We start from the raw sequence: 22,730 nt of genomic DNA, 5'->3' as shown, positions 1-22,730 counted from the left end.
AGTCAAATGACAGATCATATTAACTGATGCCACTCGGGGTTACGCTTCCATGAAGGATACAAGGAAAGCTGCAGCTGCGGAGAATCGTTTAGGTACAGCAGTAAGTGTATGTCGTCTGTTAGAATTGTCAAATCATGCATTAAAACTGAAGATAGTCCTCTGGATTTGCTATTAAATGGCCCAGCGCAAATGGAGATCCAAAGCGATATGTATCAATTAAACTTTATTTTGGGATTTGCAAGAGATGAATATTTCAATTCTGGAGGTGAACATGGGCTAATAAACTCATGTATTTAATATAATGTATGTTGTGCTGTCCACCAGGCTTTGTAAACTGCACAGTGGGGACTGATTTTGCCATGCTCTATGGTTTGAAAATGAGGACAGTCTGACAGAAGGCAGGACAGACAATGGGGTTCAGTGTCTCTTCTGCCAAATCTGCACTTGAAGCTATTTGTTCCTGCTCCAGTTACTAGCCTGAAACAAATGGAGGTGGGGAAAAAAAAAAAAAAAGTTTCATCTGCTATCTGTATTTGCTTGAAATGAGAGAATAATGACTGAATTCCTGCCATTTGAATATTTTGGCTTTTTGGAGCATAACTGCAATGCAGTGCAGAAGTTCAGCAAGGAAAAAAGGAAGTATTGTACTAGATCAAGTATGTGCCTAAAATAAAGGTGCTAGATTTTATTAGGATGATATTGGACACAGAATGGTAAGTAGACAGGTTTCTGGACAAAGGCCATGGCAAATGAGTTTTGGCTTTTGCCCTTTGGGAAGGGACAGCAGAGGCTGGTGAGGCTATGCCTCGCTAGAAGCTGATGCACTAGACTGAGTCGCTGGGAATCTGGATTTCACAGTTCATGGGTAAGTCATTTGATGAAGATGGGGTAACACATGGGAAGAGTTCCCTGTGTAAAAATACTCCCAAAATACTGTATTAAGTTTTATGATCAAGTTACAAATATGTTTCAAGTAATTTTGAAGTAGTTAGTAACCTTAAATGGTATAAAGTATTTGTTGACACACACTCAAAATATCCATTTTTGGATTCTGTATGCTGAAGCTGTAGGGAAAAAAATTCCAGAACTCTGGATAAAGTCTTACTCTCTTCCTGTATAAACCCACTCATTTAGTATCATCTATTACTTCATGCTTACGGCTCTCAGAATAATTCTTACTGTTTCAATATTCCATATGAAATAAGGGCTTTTTCAGAAGGCAAGAATTAAGAACAACATGGCAGCTTAATGAAACAAAAACTGAAGTAGTATGTCTTCATGCACAGAATTAAGTGAAAATCTCGCAGGTTTTTTAAAGTGAAAAGTTCTTGCCCGCTAGGTGGAACCTTTTATCTTTCTCTCTGCTAGATTCTGTTGTGTGTGAAGATCAGTGTTTGAAATGCTGAAGTGAAAAATGCAAAAACTATAGAACAGTATTGTTGATTCACATGGCTCAAATGGACAAATTCAAATTATTTGCTTTCACAACCAGCTAATGTTTCAGCTAGTGCAATTAAAAAGGCATGCTTTCAATTCAATCAATGAACAGTAATTAATGTGGAAAAGTAGGTTTAAGCTGGTAACGGAAATAAAGGGACATGCATACTTATTGCCTCTACGAAAACTTCTTACTGTGTCATGCAGTGGGACATGAAGATCACAAAGTCAAAGGAGAGGGAAGTTCTATCAGTTCATACCTGATCCATCCCTTTTTTTTTTTTATGGCTTCCAGTCTGATTTGTTAAGTCCTAGCAGTAGATTACCCCTTAAAAAATTATTACCTAAACCTATTCTTCTTGCTGTTATTTTTCTGTGAAATACAGACCAATGAAAGCAATCTTTTTTTTATTGTCCAATCATTAATGGTTATAGTTTTGATGGGTACAAGAAATGATTTTAATAAAGGATTTCAGATTGTGATATATTTTTATTCTAATCTGGAAAAGACCCCTAATTTTCAGAATTCTCTGAATTTTATTTTGGAGCAGTAAAATTGTTCTTTTTGACAAAAGTAATTGCCTTTTGTTTTTCATGAGAAACTTTGAGTTTTTTTGGATAAAAACAGAAGTGATTTTTTTGAAAATGACAACCTCTTCTCACTTCCAACAGTGTTGGACTTTTTTTAACCTAAAATTTCGCTTAGTGCTTTGGTTTGGAACTGTGTTTACTGATAACAAACTGTTCATGAAAAAAATATTCTGCCCAGCTCTTCCATTGTAGCTGTGCTATTTTTCATTACTCTCTATCTGTAAAGTCAGCATGTCTTGGTGCTGATTCTAGGTGGCCATCCCTCCACAGAAAACAGTGGGAGTTATGGGGGTGGGGGAGGGTATATATCTATCTCTCTATATATTTTTTAATTCTGAAAATGTAACTAAAAAATAGTTTTGTGGTCTTCTGAAGTCTTGACAACTCTGGATTTATGATCATGGACAGGGCTTATCTTGATGTGGTTGTGGAGGAACATATTCCTAGCAGTTTTGATATCATATAGTAGGTGGTTGAATCCATCAAAATTTCAGAATGTTGGAAATAATTTAGAGAAGAAATAGAAGGGCTAGTAGATGAGTTTCCAAAAGGAGCATAATCACAAAGATCATTATATTTACACGTATATTTCTTAGATATTCCTTTTGTTGACCAAACTATATGTCAAAGAAGATCTTATTAACCCTGAGACTGCCTACTTCCACTATTTTATTGCTGATCTCTTGATGCTTGCTTTTTTTTTTTTTTTTTTTTTGAATACACAACATTCTGAAGATGTATGGAAATGTGACTCTCAGAGGTAAGATTTTGAAAGCTGATAATTTTCATGGTTGCCAAAACAAAGCTTGGAAATGTGAACCAAATGTACCGTATAGGTAATCAAGCTATGTATTAAAACAACCAAAACCACCACCAACAGAAAAGCCTGAAAATGTATTTTTAAAGCACTTATCATATTTATACCTGTGCCACGCTTGGGAGTTTTATATTCTAGTTGGCAGTGCTGAAAATTAGATCTAAGCTTTACTGCTGTATGACTTGTTTTCTGTTGTGCCGCAGTCTTTCAGACTGGAGTCAGTAAATAGCATGGACTCTATTTAATTAAAACTACATTGGGCCTCATTGTGTTAGGCGCTATAGAAACACTAACTCGATATCAGATTACTCCTCTTAGTAACTCTATTCCTGTATTTTTGTTCTAGTAGACTCAAACATTATTCCTATGACTTCACTGTACTATTTAAGATATTTAAATACAAAGCTCAGTCCAATAGAAAAGAGCTTACATTAAGCTGTAACATACATCTCGTATGTTGCACTTAAGGAAGACTTGACAAAGGTCCAGGCCCTGTGCTGACCTATATAGAGGAGAAACTTCATTTTATACGTATCCTCTATAGCAAGAGGAAATCATGACAATAATTTGAAACAGTTAATTGAAAAATCTGGCCCTTACATTAGTTCCTACATTTGTACACAAAAATAAAGTAGAACCTGGACAGCAGAGATGCTTTAAACTGCAGTATCTAATGGTTGTGGTGGAAGAGGAATTTGACAAGTCTTTCCTTACCAAGGAGTAGGTGTAGTGAAGAAAGTGAATTTGGTGTGCAAATGTCATAAGAACATTCATGGCTGATGTCTTTATTCAGAGACATTTAGGTGTTTACTTGTCAGTTCCTCAAAATGCAATGCTTCTGGAAACCCCTTGAATTCAGTATCATAGCACAGGGGTCCCCACTTACTGGAATTTCACCAACAGTTCAGCGTCTTACTGTGACCAGAAGCGTTAGGAGAACAAAACATCGTCACCATAAGCAGTAAGGGGGTATTGTGGTAACTATACTATGTTTCCTTTTCCCAGTAGTGTCTCTCAGTTACTTCCTAAAATATGCAAAGTCACACCTTGCCAGTTTCCTTCACTGAAAAGAGAAATAGGTACAAGAATATAAGCAGATCGCCACTGCTGGCATGGATATTTGGAATATCAAAATAACTAATAATTAATTAAAAGCCTTATTATAATGAATGTAATCCTCTTTCCCCTAGGCAAATATTGCATCAAAATGATAGAAAATTAAGATCAATAAGCTGAAACACAAGTTAAAGTGAAATACTGAATTACCATTTGGTATCCTATTACAGTTTATCTGGAGAGGATTTCCCTGAAGTTCTGTGTTAGGAGCAAAAATCTGCATTTAAATGGGGGTATATTAGTAATGCATGAGCTAGTACTTTGCAGGTCACCATGTGTCTGCAGAACAGCAGCATTAATTTTGCTATTTAAAAATAAAAATCAAATAGTTTATAGCCTGTTTTTTCTTTCACTCCTCTTATTTTTATGTGTGTGACTAGACTGACTTCAGTGCTGTTAATCTTGATTTACACTGATGTATACAAAGGAAAAAATTGGGTCCCTGATCTCTGTACAGTGGGAACTGCAAGCCAGGAAGTTGCAAATGGCAGTAACTTACAATAAAACATGAACTATTTTCAATCCTAACACAACACAGAAGTATCATAAAGGCTTGCCCAGTCTTCTGGAAGCGGACAGACCACATCATGGTGGTACTGTAAGAATAGCTACAACTCCTACTATCACATCAGCTGCTCAGAAACCATTTAAAATGATACGTTGATAAAAATGGAGCCCCAAAATACAGTGCTTTCTGTATTAGTGCCTCTGTGACTACTAATGATTCTTGTTGATTTTGGTGAAACAATAACTGCAGGAAGCTTCTATTGCTATTAATGAGCATTTTAGCACTACTATCAAGATGTGCTTCAGTGTTTTTCTTTAAAATCACTTTAGCCTTCTAACTTCATTATAGTGGCCAGAAAGTATGATACGAAAAACATATATACTGTTTTCAGTAGTGTCTTTCCAGTCTAGACATGATAAAGCTGTACAAATACTACAATAGCAGAAGTGGTTTACCAAAAATGTAACTATAAAAAAAGTCAGGGAACAAGCTGGTTTGGAGGACTGTTTTGCTAAGCTTAAGGCAAAGCCAGGCTACAAAATGATTTAAAGATTTTACTTCAGCCAAGTAAGAAAGGGAGGTGTTTACTTCATTTTTGACACTTTCCAGTAAGCTTATATAATAATGTTTGTCAAACTACCTACAACTCTGAGGGGCTATAGATGTGACAGGTATCATTAGTAGCAGTGTTACAGCATTGGAGAAACAGCCACAGAGATGAAATACAGCTTCAGTCTGACAGTCACTATTGCAGAGATCTTGCATATAATCTAGACAAAATAACTTGTTGCTATTTTGGTCCTTCTCTAGTTTGTATTGTGAGATAAAAATGCTATTCTTATAAGGGCAAGAGTAATGCTGAGATGCATCAGTTAGTTAACGAATACTTCAAGTTTTAAAATTATCCATAAGACATTACGTAGTGCACATCATCCTATTACACTGCTATGCTTTGGAGACATTACTTAGTCACACAAAGCTAAGGATGGGAATCCAGTACAACAGTGAAAACTGAGATTAGCTAAAAACAATGGTGTTCTGTCTTGGCATTTAGTTGTGAAGCTCTGGTTTGACATGATAGCAGAGAATCTAAAAATACTTGCTATTTTGGAAGCTGTTACACTGCCAAGCTGATATGATGCATCCGGTGGTGAAATTTGCTGAATTTGTTAGAGGAAGATATCCAAACGGTCTCAGCAAATAGCCACATGCAATGCTGCAGAAAAAAGTGAATTTCTTTCTTTCTGCATTCCTGATGATCTGGCTGGTGGGGACAGGGAAGAGGGGCAGGGGAAGAAGAAGGAGAAACAATCTTTTACTGACCCAATTCTGGGGACTAGTAGACTGTGTCCACATACTCAGGCTTAAAACAACTTGGCACTAGGAAAGTTTTTCGACACCGCAAATGCACCACTGATCTTGATCAACATCTTGCCTCTAGCTACAGTCAATCTCTAGCACTTCACAAAAAGATGAAAAACCCACCCTATCACAGAAACCAATCTATGCATCAGTGGGTTTTTAAAGTGTCAAATTAGTTAACCAGAACACAGTTAATTATTTTTCTCTTCTATTTTCTGGAATCCTGATAAACTGTGTCACATTTAGATTCATAAATTCACAAGAAGAGGCAAGAAGAGAGGATTTTAAAATGCGTATAATGTAAGTCTCCCAGCTCCTGTATAGTACTATTTGTTCCTGTCATTTATAAAGTGTTTGTGCAGATAAAATGATTATTCCTGTAGCATCCAAACAATAGTCTGTAGCTAAAGTGTAGGTATATGGCTATTTGTTCAGTACATATCTACACAGCTTGAATTAAATGGTGATCTTGCTCCTACGCTCCACTGAGGAGAACAGCAGCAGTGCCATGAACACTGCACCATGGTTTCAGCCAGTCAACGTCCTCCACTGCCTGCCAGTGCGTAGGAACAGTCCCCATGTGCCGTCTTGTCAAGTCTGCCATCGAATTTAGCACTGCTCTGCTTCCTTTCTCTGTGGTGGGGGACGTGATTTGCCTAAGGGAGCTCATCTAAAGTCTCTAGCCAGCTCTGCAAGATGAATTTAAGCAGGCTAGCTCCTCATCCTGATCACTGCTGCCAGCATTAACTCAGCTCCATATCCAGAGTCCTATTCTGACGCACGTGTTGCTCTGCCACTGGGCTACAGTGCCTAAATTAAATTAAATTAAATTTGACAAAGCTCTGTAAAGGCTCAGTTTTTACTTCAGCTTCTGGAGAATTTTGGAGGGGCAGGAAGCAAAGCAGCCCAACAGTAATTGGCTGGAACCAGTATTTGTGGCAAAACAAAGGTGGCTATCCACAATGTGTAATGTTACAATAGTGAAGATCAGAGAGCATCTTCCAAACTCTGGARGGGGTACAACACTGCAAATTTTAAGACTTCTTCCACTTCCAGCCTCCACTCAAACCAATCCAGTCAATCTCTGTTCAATTCAGACTCCTGGATGACCTCCAGGAGCACGTGTGTGTTGCTCCACACCAGTAGATTATCTCCTTCACCATTTGCAGAGTTTCTTGCTCCCACACCTAGGCCTCGTGTTAATCACTCTGCCAGACCAGACAGACCATCCGACGGTATCAGAATGGTGGACGTGGTGCTCCCAGAGCTCCTCTCTCACAACACAAGGAAGCTAATAGTTGCACTCACTTCTTAGCACTGGTCAGGGTGCAAAAAAGGACAAGCACCTCAGCCACGCTACACTGAATCCCAGGACCACTTATTGCGCAGTGGCTGGCAGAGGGCAAGGATTTCTCCAGTCTTGAATGCAAGGAGCATCCCCTCTTAGCTATTAGCACTTTTATTACAAATAACTGCCTTTGATCAAATTAAAGCCCTGACAAATAATTTCATTATGCAAGCTTTAATAGCAAACTGCACTAGTTCCTAAAAGAGTTTTATGGAAATATGATACTACATTTACATGGGAAAATGAATAGAACAAGCTAGAGTATTCATCCTTATGCACAAAAGGCATCATCAATAAAGCAGCTGTGCTTTTGTCTAAACCATTGCTGTGGAAACGGGTAATTATTATTTAAAAAACCCACACTGATCTGCTACTGACAGCTCACAAGATACACATTCATCTACTTGCTCTCCCTGACAGCTGATCTATTCTGAGCACAGATGACTAACTAATAAAGTCTATTATACTTCTAATAGAAATGTAATTCCATTTATCTTTACCCTTCCTAGCAGCACTGCTTCCTTCCACTGCATTGGAGTGGGATGCTTTACGATGCTTCTGAAATTTGATTATTTTCACCCCTACAATTGCTGTGTATTACTTAGAATTTTAGATTGCTCTACTTTCTTCAGGAAAAATAATTAGACACAGATAATATCACCCTGCGGATGAAGAAAAAGCTATTATTTCTGTTACAAAATGTCCCCCTAGATCTGTATGTGAACAACTAAGCTTTTTGATTTTTAATTTTATTACTTTGTCTTTCTGTTAAACAAATAATTAATATGATTGCTAACACCCTATGTACCTCTAATGTCTATACTATTATTTCAATTATAAAGCCATTATTGATGCTTTTAATTCTATTCCATTTATCTTCAAATTTGCAACTGCACAACATGGTAAACTTACAACATTTGTTGACATTTGCAGAGCAGCAGCTACTCCAAACTTGCTCAGAGGGAATTCAGCAAAGTGTATCTATCTGTTGCAATCCCAGAGACAGAACTTGGAATTCAGCAGGAGACTGCAAATCACACAGTTTTTAGTTCAGACACACTGAATTGGATTAGATATAGTGCTCCATGCCCTCCAAAAAATAAGGAATTTTATTGAAATAGTGTAGCCTACTGTGTCTTCCTTCTTTCTAAGCTATAAAGTCAGAAATTGTTCTTTTATTTCCAGTAAAAAATATAACTTATCAAGACAATGCATAGCCTATTTTAGCTAGTAATACCTGCTTCTTCCACTTCACCCACCATTACAGCACTTTGGCTGGTATATATACTCCAGGGAGGACATGTGTGCTGTATCCGCCACGTATGTGAATTTGTAAGTCAGTTTTTCTTGCATATGGCTCTCCTAAAGTTTCTTTCTGCTTGCTTTTACAATCCTTTTTTGGACCCAGTATTCAGATTCCTTGTTGATGCTGCTGAATACAAACAGCTTCTTTTTAATGTTCGTCCCCAAAATGAAAACATTCATCATTAAAGACACATCCTAAGTTTCATCAACTGTCAAAAGACTTTATTCTAGTAGAAAACTAGCTACTGAGGAACCTTTAGTTAGTTTTGCACGCAGGCAGAGCCTGATTCATTTTCAAATAGTGATTTCCAGTAAGAAGAATGCTCTTAGTCTTAGTGTGCTTCCTCCCTTTGACCTTTGAAAAGCCTTCCCCACCTGGCTACTCCCTTGCCCCCTTTTGCAAACTGGCTAGTAATTCATTCTTTAAATTCAGAAATGCATCATGTACTTCCAGCCCTGGGATCATTAAGGATTCAGTGGTTCTGGGTATGTTTTCTCCTGCTTCCCCCCTCTCGGAAATACTGCGTTAGCAGGGACGGACCGTGCTTTCTGCCTAGGCTGGGTGGAATTAAAGGCTTCTGCATTAATCATGCAGTGCCGTGTTAGATACTGGCCAGGCCAGGTGATGTAAGCTCTTGACCCTCAAATGCAGAGGCTGAATGCGCCACTAAATTAATGTACGGGTACACTGTGCAGTCAAAGACATTAAAGTTTTAACAAGGCACTTGATTACATGTAGTTCAACTTTCAAACACGTTGGTCAAGATGGATTGCAACAGTCAAGACTTTGGCACAGTGGTGCATGTCAGTGGTCTCTCAAATTTTACTATATGGAGGACTTGACATTAGCTCTTAGCTTAATAATAAACTACTCCCCCCTGCAACATACTGCAAGAAATGTGAAGGAAAAGGACTTAGAAATCCAGTAGTCACATGTAAAATAAGAGACTAAGCCAACTACATTATAGCTTGTCTGTTTCTGCCAACACCGCCTAATTTCTAGCACTTGGAGTTGAAAGACTATGACAGCCACGATTGAAAGTATGGAAACACATCCTCGAACAGCCTCTTCTTCAGGCTATAGTGAGCTTTCATGAAGTAAATCTGATTTATAGCCTGGGGTATTCCTTATCTTACCTGAAATTACTGTCATCTTCAGACATTCATCATTCCTCACTAACTATTATTGTTTAAGGGTTGTTGTAGGAGAAGCATTCATATCAATAGCTAAGGAAATCACCTTTCTGAATTTCAGTTTGAATTCAAAATCAAACAAATTAAATATTATTGGACCTTATTTGACATTGTTTCCCATCCTGGCCATTTGGTATATTCAACATTTTCTACTCTTTCTTGTTTTGCACCCACGTCACAAAATACATAATACTTACTAGTACTTCACAGATATTAACTACTTGACTTTTTTAAGAGAGCAGATTTTTTTTTTATTATGCAAATAGGGAAAATTTTATCAGAAGCAAAATTTTATCAGAGAAAAAGCAAATTTTACTCAAAATAACTTTAAAACCATTTCTGTCAGTTCTATAAACAATGATAGCAGCTTAATTCCTTCTTACTCTGTTCAGATCTTTCCTAAAAGTATCTGAAGGATGAAAAAAAGAGCGCTGTAAAAGGTTTTTGATTAACCTGCCACCTACAACCGACTAATACAATATTTTAGAGGTATGGCAGGAGCGTTAGAGAAGGAAGTAGGTACAGTTGAAAAAGATGCAAGTATGAGCATCTCTTTATCCTGAGGGAAGAATCATAGCTGCGAGGGTTTAATTCCTATTTTGTTTCTAAACTTGTTTTAACTAGGTAAGTTTGCTTAAAATTGAAACAATCCCAAAGACATGAATTTGTACTTTCAAATATGGAAGATCATTAATAAAGCACATAGCATTTCCAMGTTATACTCCTTCCTTTAACTACTGATATGAGGTTTCATAACAATACACAGTGCATTAAAAATGGATATACCTATCACTAGTGCTCACAGCAAAAATGTCATATAGATATAATCCTTTCATTTGAATTCTTCTACACTCTCCTAAATGTTCTACAACATCCACATGAAAAACCTCTGATGTCCCTCTTTCCTATGCACTTATGAAACAAGCAGACATGCCCAACTATATATTCTGTAAAGATCTCATCTAAAGATTAGGCCTGGGATAGTCCAGTCAGAGCAGATACTTTTCATGATTAACCAAACGTAGAAGTCTCAAAGCAAGCCAGACCTACAACTCTACTTCACCTCTTTAAAGATTTGGAGATACGCACATATTCCTCCTAATATCCAAACTTCAGGAGTATCCCTAAAAAACATCTGGTGATATGAAAGAGATTTATACAAATCATATTTATACATATACATCTCTTGGAACTGAGAGATATCTCATGCAAGCTTCAGACACAACGTCAGGTGTAACAATGCTTGGTGATCACTGAATGATGGTATCTATTTTGTAATTAAAGGCATGATCAAGTATCAAAAAGTGTGCCTGTTATGGAATATGCAGCACTGCTCTTCTAGTAACAGGCAGTCTTGTTTTAAGAACAATGAAAATAACGTCATGTGCCCACTACAATACAGACTTCGGGAGCTCAAAGGAAGCACTTAGCAGTGATTCTCAAAATCAGCCAGTAAGAAAGTCTGTGTGTAAACCTTACTGGAGATTGGGTTTAGAAAACAAATAGAAAATACCAATGCTTTTAGGAAGAACTGGAGAATCTATGCAAGTTCAGTACAGAATTGACACAGATGAGCCCTGCAGTGAAGAGGAATGGTCAGGATATGGCAAGAGGAATGTCATGTTATGTGCAATAGTGAAAACTGGATGATATATAAATTTTAAAGTACGACGCTCATTTATGGGTATAAAGTAGAAAAGAGAGTAATAAAGCTTCAAGCCTAAAAGCTGTGAGCAAAAAATTTAGTTATATGACTTTTAACGTCATAGGCAGCCAGGCGGATAAATCTCTGCATGCTGCTTTGAAAGAGTATCCATAAATAGTCATAGGATGCATGGGCAAAGCACAGGACCTTTAAACAAGGCCAAAATACCACAGGAAGCTGTTACTCAAATAAACTTGAAGTCAATCAGCCATAAGGGGTGGCTTACCCTTTATGAAGTTGAAGTCACGTACACACAAACTATATTGGAAGTGGACTGAGGGGCTTAAAAACAATGCTGCACAACTGAAAGACTCACTCCCCAAAAGCTCGAGTACAGAAAGGTGGTACTCAAACCTATCATTTTGGGAGCGGGAAGGAACGCTACTGTAAATTTAACAGTAGAAAAAAATGTCCCTTGGAAATCCTGCCTTGCTATCACACTGATGAGATGCATCACTAGATGCAGATTGCTGGCTAACCTCTGTTGCTAACAGGTAAACTCCTGTTAAGAAGTTTTGCTCTCTCTCTTGAATCATGGACATCAAAGTTAGGGGATGCTGAACACGACACAGAGACAACTCCTGTAATTTGTAGAAGAGAGAAGGGACAATATCACTGATGCAGCATAATGAGCCGTTTCCGTCCTCCCTACTGTGATTAATGGTGCGGATAGGAGGTCTGTTCTCTGAGCTGATAGGCATGAGTCTGGCCCTAAAGGCATGCCCTATATATAGCTCTGTGTGAGTACATGCATGAGAGATTGGCAGCCAGCAGCAGCTCTGGGACTCTTTGTTATTTTCCGGTTTACTCTTTTCTTAGCTCCTCCAGTTTGCACAATCTGTATAGCCTCTGGGAATGCAGCTTTAGAATTGGCTAACTTGATGGAAAAAGCTGCTCTGCTTGATGCATATGATGCAAAATAATGTGACGTTGATTGACAGCTAGAGGTGGGGTGAGAGGAGAGGAAAATGAGTTAAGTCAAGGTATTGTGGGAAGGAGCAGAAGGGAGAAGAAAAAAAGATTCCTTGTTACCACAGCACGTGCRCAGTGGCAGAGATAAGAGTTGTTGTTTCTTATAATAATAATCATTATTAAAATCAGTTAAGTTGACACAAGCTTATGATGCTATAAATAGCACTGCAGCAATTACTGGATTTTTTTCTTCAAAACATAATTTTCCCCAAACGGAAAATAGTAAGTTTAGGATTCTGCCAGTCTACTCCCCCTTCACATTGTACAAACAGGTAACGTAATGAGAATATAACCCCCAAGGCCTAGTCCTATCTACACTTCCATTGATATGGTACACTTCTCATGCATATATTTAACGCAAACCAGAACTAGCCTGCCTGGTTCTGATTCCCTTTTCCCTTAAACTGCAGAGCCAATTGTAATTTTTATTGAATGATGCAATTACATTGCCATACACCGGACAAAAGTGTGCTGCTGCTTTTGCGCTTTCTTATTTCAGGGTTGAAAACAGAAGAAAAGCAGTAATTGATTCCATCAGCCCCTTTTGTATTAAAACAAAAGGAAACACCCAGAGAAACCTCCTTCCATTAGAAAGATGACAAACGCAAGATTTTGAGTCTCTCATTTTTTTCTCTTTAGGAGATGGTACATGCCCAATAGAGATAGCCCATTTTAGTATATATTCAGCAAATTGTTAGGTTCTGGACTATTAGCATGGAAAGCTGAAGTATTGAAAAGAATAACGAAAAAGGGAAATAATACCAACATGAAGACACTAGTAGCAAAACTAGAGATATTAAAATACATCAAAGGGGAAAGAGCTTATTTAAACAGATTCCATCTGGCTTATTCTTAGTGCCGTGTGAGTAAAATATCCATTTMAAGAACTCCAGGAGACACGCTGGGAACCACTACTCATTGCTGCTATTTTGAAATGAAAGTTTTACAAGTTTCTCATGAGAAAGTGCCATGCTTGCATTCAGCCTAAAGGAACTACCTTCATTAGTGATCAGGTTATGCTGTAGTTTTCCTTCTGTTGCGCATATATATATATATATACACATCTCTATATAACAAAGTCATACAAGGCAGGGTTAGGAAATGACAAAGACAGCAGCTGTCTTTCTTTCAATACAGAAACCTTTTCTTCCAGAGTGGAATCCAAATATTGGATTTTTTGGATTAAATTCTGATGTTTTACCAAGCACTATTATCAGACAATATGCCACTGCTCAGTTTGATGTAGCATTAGCACACCAGCATTTTGAGGARTACTGCTTGGAATCATGGTCTAAAATACCCAACCCTCCCCTCACAACCCCTTCATTGCTAATGGGCTAATTCAATATATGCCCCTTCTGAAAATCCTGAAACTCAAAACTTTTACACGTCACAGAATTTTGTACRCCAGGGTCATCTTTGCAAAAGATCTGCAAGTCAAGACACAGGTCAAACTTCGAATGTATTTTCTGCTTTGAAAACACCTAGTAGATCTMACTGTCATTCCTTCAGGATATCTGGTTCAAACAGTACAAGTCTTCAGGCCATTTGAATATATTCACCAGCATCTTCAGGGACAACTGCAATTCCAAGACACAGACACTCACCTTTAGGGTAACTTTATGCCTAGTTTGGGCCTTATCTAGTCAGGTTAGTTAGCAATTCTTCCCTGCAGGCTACAGTTCAGAGAAGTACTTAAGCATGTGCTTAAGCTAAGTCCACCCAGACATGTCACCGATCTTATATAAATCTCCGTACCTGGCCTGTGTCTTCATGTATCAAAGTCCAAAGGATTTTTTTAACCATATAACATGATAGAGGAATTAGTAACCTCTCACAACAACATCCAGACCCACTGGTGCCTTTAATCCTTGATTTAAGAAGCAAGCAAAACAAAACAAAGCCCAGTGAAGCCCTTCTACTTTTAATTAATCTCTTTGTTTATAACCTTATCTATGGTGAAACACATCAATAACAACATGCTACGAAAATTCCGCTCTGTTCTCCAAAGAGCAGTTTTTCTTACAACAATTATGGTAATTTTTYTTGTCTCATGATTAAATGTAGAAGGTTTGCTTCACTTAGATATGCCTCATCTGAGCCAAACTGGCTTCACGTTTTGGCATGCACGCAAAACTCCAAAACTGAACAACTGCTAAGAAAGGTCTTAGCAAAAACTAGTGAATCTTCACATCAGGTAGTCTCTTCTCTTTTTTTTGCAACTTGGTTATGGAGGATAAAAATTTTTTGGTTTACACAAACAAAATTGGGTTAATCTGACCCTAGTCACAATGAGCCAATTTGGGGAACATTACTTTTGCATTATTTTTCAAGAAATGGCACATACAGGATTTATTCCCCCCTCCTCCATCTCTCAAACCAATGCCTCTTTCTCACCCCCCACTACCCAAGCTAGAAACGTATGCTTAGAAATAAATCCCATGAAGTGATGTAGACATTCTGATGGCTGCAATTTATCAACATAAATTACTGCACTTTGTGGCAAGGCTTCTGTCATAAGAAAACAGTGTGTGCCCTAAATTGCCTGCTGCCCTCTTCAATAATCATCCTAGTTTTTAATACCTCGATATCTGCTGATAAAGAACACCTCGGTGCATACAACAACAACAAAAAAGAAACTAAAAAAAAAATTGAGTTTCATGCACATCACTGGAAACATCCACACGCTGCTCTATTAATCTTTTGATTAAGGTCATTTTTCTCTTGAGATGTGGTAATAGATTACTTAAGGAGAAAATGGGGGAAGAACACCCAGATAGGAGCCTGCTTAATACTAAGCAAGTCTGCCTCCTTCCCTTTTGGTTTAATCCAAAAAAGAATCTAATAACCAAAGCTGCTGTTAACTCTGTACCAACTGCCACAGATTAGAAAGGAACAGATGATGCTTTAGAAACATCAAGCTGCCATTACATTTTCTRATGCACCCTACACTGCAAGACCTACTCTTGTTACCAAAAGGCCCAGACAAGAAAGAGTCTCAAAGGGGGAGGGGGGGAATGGGGGAACTGTTACCAGCTCGGACAAGAAGGAGTCTCAACAGGAGCCTCAGACAAACATACCCAAGGACACAGGTGCAGCTGGGACTGATACATCCTGAGAAAGTACAGATAAACCAGCAGAAGCCAGTGGGAACCAAGATTAGGACCAAGACAGTTTTTCTCAAACAAGGAAGCAGGCCAAGTTGAGACCATGTATGGAAAAGTAGAGCAAAGTTCATGGCAAGACGCTGAGTGACACCTCTTCTGACACCACTAGGGACCACCAGAGACCCCCAGAGACTCAGACCGCATGCGTAATGATTCTGTAAATGTAGTAATTAGTTCTAGGAAATAAAATGGATATGTATAATCATTCCTGGAAATTTAATGCATATGTATATGATAGAGCAATATAAACTTTAGATGATGCAACACAGGGCGTGCACGTTGGGTGGAGCGATCCCCCGTGTACCCGGCGCCGTAATGAAGAGAATGCCTGCTTCYTAATGTTACATTGGTGTTAAGGAGTTTTTCTCCCGATTTCGGTGACACTCTGGCACTGCTTTTTGCTTTCCCTGATCACAGCTCATCTGGCCAGTTCCAGTGTCATCACTCACCTGCCTGAGGGCTCCTGATATCCTACTCAACCTCCTTTAAATTTCTCTGTTTTCTCTGGGAATCAAAATGTACTCAATTCTGGAATGAGAAGGTGAGTAGGCTTCAACCTTTCATCTTTGTCTTCTGTGGGGATTCAGTCTCTAGGTTACTACAGCTAGAAAAGACTCCCCCTCCCTCATTCCCCGGTCCCTCTGAATGAGTCTCAGCATGCTCCCAGACCTTCATTCCTGCATTTTAATGTTCTTTTGGTTTAGGACTTTCTTTAAAGAAAAACATACCTGAAAGTATTTTCTGCACAGTGGGACTTGGTCTCACATTCTTCAATACTGCCAGTCCCAATTTTAACATCATTTCTTCCCAGCTGGACTGTGTGAAAATTGTGACTACTGGCAGCATGGGGGATGCCCACCACTGTGTTGAGGGGCACAATTCTCCACCTACACAGTGGAGATCAGGGCTAGCCACTGAAATCAAGGTGAGTTTCATCAGTGAACTGATCAAGAATAAAGCAGTTCCCTGCTTTTGCTCATTATGTTATAGTCACTCATCTTTGGAGGATCCATCAGGCTTGGTTCCTCCTCTTTCACTATTTGTTATTCATTCTGCTGCTGAGGAGATGACATGTCAGAGTGGAAAAGAGCGCATTGTACTTCACCAACCCTAGATTAGCTGAATCGCCTGTATGAGGCCATTTTCATAGGCAAAATTTAAAGCAGACCCAAGCTGCTCCATTTTACGCTGGCATCCAGATTGGCTCCTGGATGACTCAGGAACATCAGCATAGGGAAGGACAATTCAGTGATTTAATGACATTCCTTCTTTCTATCTCTACAACCCTCAGCAGTGCTTACACCCACCCTCTGGAGATCCGCAGAATTAAGCTCTTTGTATGTATTTCTATCTGTTCAGGATAGTCTCAACACACTTCCTCCTGTATAACACAGGCACACAATACTCACCGGCAATTCTAAGGCTAAAGGGTTGTGTTAGGATTTTCACTGCATATTCCTCCTTTAATAGGTATCAGTGTGAGCTCTTTTATACTATTGTCATTAAAAGTTTGTCAGGATACACCCAACTTTTAAACGATAACGTCTTATGTTTCAGGTTCTTCATTATCAGTTAGGAAAATTTACAAGGGGCATGGCTGCATTTTGAATTTTCAGGACAACACCGGCTGGCCTTGACTGAGAGAGAAGAAAGGTATTTACATGGGGAATAGATTAAACTATTACCAGGTAGTCTCATATATAATGGGACACTATAATACTAACCAATTCTAATATATTCTCTAATCGTCCCATTCAATTTCTCATTTATTTCACAGTCTTGAAGCCCTAAATGTCATTCATCCTGTGGGAGACTATTACAGACCTTCATTGATATTAACGACATCTGTTTCGCAGAGCTACCAACCCCACAACAGGACAGGTAATGCTTTAGGGCTCTGGAACCAGAGCACAGGCAACATGAAGGTCTGTATCTCCATATTCTGGAAACACCCCCCCAGTTTCACAGCAGGGATGACTTGCTCATTGCACTGTTTCATGCTGTTTAGATGCTACACACCTTAATTTGCAGAATCGTCCCTCCTTTTCAGGGGCCATGCCAGTTGCACAATTCCATGGAGAGAGAGAATTTACTGTGCTCTTTGGGAGAAGCTACACAAATGAATGACAAAAGACAGACTGTAAGCACCTTGCAAAAGCACACATACAGAAAGAGCAGAGCTGCAGATTGGTTCTACCTGGGCACTAAACCATGGACAAAACAGCTTTTGGCTGCCAGCGATGGTGCACAATAGCTGTGTGCAGCACTCCGAACACCAACTCTGAACTTTCTTACGCTAAGTAGGTTGTAATTTTTGTTCCTGAGTCACTGCACTGAAAGAAAGAAAAATCAACTGGGGCATCCATCCAGAGACATTGTTGGCGATGGGGGGAGGTATGATGACAGTTCTTACTTCATTGCTAAAATAAAGCATCTGCCACTTCCTAACTATTCCAGGATGCTCTGCTCTCAGAAAGCTGCAAAGGGACCAATGATTAAAGCCAGTTCCAACAGGGTAAATCCACGTTACTCTGACCTCAAAAGTGTAATTCAAAATGTACGCTGCTCTACCCGCTGGCAGAATCTGGTCCGCGCTCTTATCTTAGGAACCATCTGTGTAGATGTCGGGTGCGTCCCACACAGTCTCAGGAGAAGGACCCTGCATTTATATCAGCGTGACAGAGAGCAGAAAATGGTCTAATGTCAGTTGCTTCTGCCTAAAAAAAATTTCAAGGGACRCTTATGACCTGGAAGGTAAAAAGTTATTGAACCTAATCCTTCGAGAGGCCCCTGCATTGACCCACTCAGCTGTAATAGCTCCAAGAAGTCACCACAGGCTCTTCAGGACAGTTTTCTGTAAATAGACAGCTGTGAACATAGGAGAATACAGTGGCTTCCTGCCAAAAATCTGCATTTTAATAACTTTGTAATTGCATATTTTTGCAATCTGTTGACTCTGATTTATTTTAAGAACATCCAAGGAGTAAAACAGTATCACCACCAGATTGTCTGGTACTTTAAATTTCATAATGAAGTTTGCGACAACTCAGTAATTACTGTGAATAATTCATAATAAGGGTTATAATGATGTAACACATTTTGCAGAATCCCCGAAAATTTAGGGTGTTTAAGTGACAAAAACACAATCAAAATTAAATTCAATAGTAAATATTGGAAGAAAAATAATTAAAAAGTCCCAAAATTAAAAAAACAGATTGCGAATCTGGTCTGAGTGTTGGTGTTGCTACCAAGCTCATGTAATTTCATTGGAGGTGCTTTGCTTTAAATATGAGACATAATTTTAATGAAAATGATTTTCATCCTGCAAATGCCAGTGTCAATGGACAAAACCATGCCTCGCTGCACAAYGGGACAACTTCCGTGTAACTATTTGCAAGACTAGAGTCACAGTTTGCACAACAAAACATTAGAAAAAATAATCCATCTTAATAAAAAATATAGGGAATTAAATCTGCTTTTTCAAGGTTGTGCTTTTTAGATTAGTGTTACTAACAATATATTAAATAATGGATATGGAACACATTTCAAATGATCAATGTCACTTTGCAGAAAGAAATGGGAGTCAAGCATGCTTTGGCTCACTGTACCCTTTTCATCATCTAATATTCTGAAACTGTGATTCCTCATGCAGGCTTCCAGGGACAGCTACAAGACACCTGCTTGCACTCTTTCCTTCATATACTAACGTGGTTTGGGATATTTTGAAAACCTTGTTTCACTTGAAATAATGAGCTTTTTACATCTTCACTCTATACAGACACATTGATTGGCCATTCAAAGTCAACCACTGAAACTCCAGAGCTTCCATCAGAACTCTAGAGGTTAAACAGAATAATAATACAGGATCAGTTTTGTATTTTTAATGCCTTTTCCCAATTTTAAGTCAAAACTTTAACTGTGAAAAGCATTTTGTTCTTATATTCCATGAGAGGAACAATAAATGCTCAGTTCTCTTACCCATTTGCACAAAGAGATAATGGGATGAAATTAAAATCAAGCCTCTAACTTTCAAGATTTCCATCTAAGGTCTTGTTTCATAACGAGGCAGGTAACTATTTAACTTATAACCTAAAATGTACATCTCTAAAGGTTGTTCAGTATTAATAAACAGTGACAGACTGCTTTTGTTTCCCCTTCCAGAAAATCACCAATGAAAGCTCTCTGTGGGCAGATGAACTCTCCAGCCTCTGATAGCACTCTGGAAAGGACTGTGGAAGACCACCAGAACTATGCTTTAAAGTATTTCCACCATACACACCAACAACCAGTTGATTACCTTTCTAGCCAGGTTTTATGAAGTTGAAATAGTGCCTGTGGGAGGGCTGCACAACTGTTCAGCCCAGGAGGCGGATGGCTCTTTGCCCCCTCCTTGTCCTTCCTTGCCATGAGAATTTATTTCCTTAGTGATGTGTATGTGTTTGCTCACAAGAGAGGGAAAGTGCTGGGTGACAGATCCTGGTGACAGATTTTCACGTATAATATACTGACATGACTTTCATTACAATTTGCAGAAGGAAACAGTATTTTCACCTTGCATTTTTCACATTCTTCAGAATTAGGAGGTACTTTTTTTTTTACCTGAAAACTTAACAATGACCATCTTGACAGTTTGTTGCAATTATTTTTCTGTTATCCAATTAATCTCTTAATTGTTCTCTGCAGTAGTCATTATACGTACCTTAGCCTTCCAGTTTGAAAAAATTATCATTTGACTCCAATGAAGCTTCTAATGCACCAATTTTTACCAACACTGAATTAAATATGGAGGCAAGATAAACTAGAGATATGAGTATTTCGTACTGGTCACTAAACAAGCATTCCCCTATGCATCTGGTGGAGAGTAAATATAAGATCCTATGAGGATGGCAGCCACAGTCGGGAAGATAGATTTGTAAACTCCCCCCCACCTTCCCAACCCCACACCTTTTCTAGTGACAAGAGGAACGTAACTCTTTTCATTTCCTTGTCAGCTCCAAGAAGCAAACTGAAGAGCTTTATGCACTAACAAATGTAAAGTGATAGAAAGTGAAAGACCACTCTGGAAAGGTTCTCCATCACTCACCCACTAAGAAATGTTCATTGATATGGCAGCAATAGCAGCGCTTTCTAGCAGGAGCTTCTGGTGGCTTCTTCAAGGCTCAATGATGCCATAGGAGTAGAGTAACATCTAATTTTACGTCTTTACTGGGGGGTGGGAGGGAAGGGAATGTAACAAATGACCCTTGACACAAGGCATTTCATGGAGAATTGACCATTTGGGATTAATGGCCCTTGGCTCCATTTGGGCTATAAAATTTCTCAGTCAGCCATTAATTTTCAGGAAATGCTCTGTGCCTCAGTCATTATTACTTAAATAAAAACATAAATTGTATATGTGGTCAAATCAAATTATGGTTAGAATTTTGTCAAGCACAGATAAGGGTGTAAATGTACTGTGTTATTAAAGCTTCTCTTTTTACCTTCAGATTACTATAGTTTGGCAGTAGGAATGATTGTTATACATGCCCAAGGAAAATGCCCTTGCTTTGTCCTTGTGTAGAACGATCACRGGATCAGAAGTCAGGATAACTATTTCAAAAAAAAAATCATCATCATTTACCTTCATTTTTCTCTTATGACCACAAAGAAAAGTAGTGTGGTGTATATGTACACGTTTGCTCTAATTACACGTGACAATACACATACTCATCACACAAACATATATACAGTATATTAAACACATACAGAGAGTGGTGTGACACTTTTGTAGTGAGTTTGGGTTGGCTGTATTAATTCCATGTGCCAAAGCAGTAAGTGCATGGTGCAGATCATCCCCAAGAAAGGCTAATAAAACCTTCCTACCACACTTATGTTCCTTGCTTTTTGCTGCACATTTCAGGAGCACCATTTTATCAAAAAGAGTTTAACAAAATTTTWTTGAAGCTATGGTTTGCAAACCTGAGTCTGTAAAGCCAGGTACTCTAGCTGCCACCACTGAGACCATGCAGTGATTGGAGAAAGAGAAAGACTATAAGCAATAAAATTTTAGAAGCCTCTATAAATGACTTAAAATAAATTTTCTATACAAGTGCCTTGACTTGGAAGTCTGACAGTCAGGTCTGGACCCAAGACAGGTGTAAGGTCCAGTATAGTTAGTATTAATGTAAGTTTTTTACCAATAGAAAGAGGGAATTTATCAGCTTATCACAGATTACAAAGCATTTGTGTAGAGCCAAGGATGATCGAAGGATATCAGACTTAAAATACCGAACACTTTACATACACAAAAGTGATGTTAGCTTATGTCTGGAGATGTTCTGTTTATGAGTTACACCTTTTCTCTTCCACCCAGCCCAGAGCAGGCTGTGTCCTCAGGTGTGGCCCCTCCAAGAGGGCCGAACATGGGCTGATTTCAAGGGGACAGAGCTGAGAAAGGAACTGCGAGTCTTTACCTTGCCCTGCAGCAGACTGCTCCCCAGTGGCGATGGGAACCACCACCATTCCCTGTCTCTGGAGGGCGCAGAGCTGGACATGAACCTCTGTGCTGTCCTGCAGCATCTGAAGCTGACAGGGCACCTGCAGAGAGTGAAAGGTTTCCCTGACGCCCCTGAGGGACATTAAGTTTCACACTATTTTACAATACTGCTTGTAAGAAATGAAACACTTTCTAAATCCATGTCAACAACACCAGTTTACTACAGCACAAATACCAATGTTATTTATGCTTAAATGCACATTAATTAAGTTCACAGGCATACTGTCTGTAACCTTCTCTCACCTCACTACACTGGTCCTGGGCACTCCTGGGCACCCCTACATACTCACTGTGGCACCTCTGTGATTTTCTGATCGTTCCTCTGCCCCCTCCAAGATGCCCGTGGCTCTTTTCTCCCTTTTCTCCAGCACCGGCAGGCACGTTCTTCTTTCATTCAGTTATTATTTCATTCCCTTCATGCTCCCTTCCACACACCCACGAGTGCAATCTCCCTTAACAGAATAACAACCTGACTTTTCAGAGCTACCCAGCACCTAAAGTGAGAAGGAAGGAGGGTTTGTCCAAAACTCCAGAAAACCAGCCCGTTTCTGCTGATTCGTTTGCCATTCCTAAAAATTAACACCCTCCACAAAGATCTGCCTCATTCCTTGCTACTTTTGTAGATCATGCCAAGACTTCAATCTGAAAAGCTGCATGATATTTAAGGCTCTAA

The 22,730-nt window shown here is 38.9% G+C and overlaps 1 protein-coding gene across 7 annotated transcripts in view; it reads right to left on the bottom strand.

Annotated features, from left to right (window-relative positions):
- TPK1 (thiamin pyrophosphokinase 1) overlaps positions 1–22,730 on the bottom strand; it is a 319,620-nt gene that overhangs the window by 2,631 nt on the left and 294,259 nt on the right. The gene's annotated exons all lie outside the window — the stretch shown is intronic.

Source organism: Apteryx rowi, unplaced genomic scaffold (assembly GCF_003343035.1).
Source record: "Apteryx rowi isolate R43461 unplaced genomic scaffold, aptRow1 scaffold_725, whole genome shotgun sequence".
Taxonomy (NCBI): Eukaryota; Metazoa; Chordata; class Aves; order Apterygiformes; family Apterygidae; genus Apteryx; species Apteryx rowi.
Note: the sequence above shows the minus strand (reverse complement) of the source record. Positions and strands in the feature narration are given on the sequence as shown.